General features: G+C 42.7%; 1 pseudogene; it reads right to left on the reverse strand.

Annotated features, from left to right (window-relative positions):
* Positions 1 to 365: 365 nt before the first annotated feature.
* Positions 366 to 926, reverse strand: LOC114100630 (large ribosomal subunit protein eL15-like; annotated as a pseudogene).
* Between the last annotated feature and the right edge of the window lie 273 nt (positions 927 to 1,199).

Raw genomic sequence — 1,199 nt, forward strand, 5'->3', positions numbered from 1 at the left:
TTTTGACACCTCATACATAAAAGGGTATAACTTCTCATTCATCTGGTTATACATGATGTAGAGTTACATAGATCATGTAATCATATATGCACATAGAGTCACAATGTCCAATTGATTCTACTATCATTCCTACCCCCATTCCCTCTCCTCTCCCTTCACTCCTGTCTGTCTAGTCCAAAACATCCCTATTCACCCCCCTGATTGTGAATTAGCATCCACATATCAGAGAAAACATTTGGCCTTTGGTTTGGGGGGATTGGCTTATTTCACTTAGCATACTATTCTCCAATTCTATCCATTTACTGGAAAATGCCATAATTTTATTCTCCTTTAAAGCACAAACATCATGCTTTCATTAGCAGTTATTAGTGGAGCTGGAGAATATTATGCCTTCTCCAAGCTGTACAGGGAGAACTACCAACAGTGTGGTGGAACTTGTGACCTTTCCAAGGCCAGGACTCTTGCAGCCTGCATATGTTAGCCCATGCATTTCCCTGTGCTTGGGGACTGGTTTGGTGATCCACTGGGTGTCCAGATTTCTTCTGATAGCTTTGTTAAATGGATCAATGAGGATAACCTCAAATAATTTGTATGTGGAATCTTTACCAATAGAATGCAAGACTCTCAGAGCCCCACAACGGTGTCCAGCTCACTTCCTCAACAACAGACTGAAGAATCCTGGTTAATCCTGGTTAACACCATGATTGGTGTTTGTGGCCACCACAGTGCACACAAATGCTACATATGACATAACCTTGATTGGTCTTGTATCCCAGTCTGCATGCTTTATCCAGCTGGGTGGGGTGGGGAGCCCTGTGGAGTGCAGAGAGCTGGTGATACTGCCAGCAGTAGACCTTCAGAAGACAGCACATCACATCTGACTGCTGCTATCTCCATAGCTCCTGGGTGGACTTGTTTGCCCCCATCTTGACTTACCTGATGGCTGCCACCAGATGGAAAGGCTCCACTCACCTACTGAAGGACATTTGCTTGCGATAATGATGACTAGAATATCAATAGACTTTCATATCCAGGCTTCTTACGCTCACATGCGTTAAGTTTTCATTTCTCTAGGGAATGGAATGGCTGAATTATATAACAAATGTATGTATGTTAACTTTATAAGAATGCTTTCCAGAATGGCTGTGCTGTTTTTCAGTCCCACTCATAATGTATGAGAATTGCAGTTGCTCCATATT

The sequence above is a fragment of the Marmota flaviventris genome, chromosome 9, assembly GCF_047511675.1.
Source record: "Marmota flaviventris isolate mMarFla1 chromosome 9, mMarFla1.hap1, whole genome shotgun sequence".
NCBI lineage: Eukaryota > Metazoa > Chordata > Mammalia > Rodentia > Sciuridae > Marmota > Marmota flaviventris.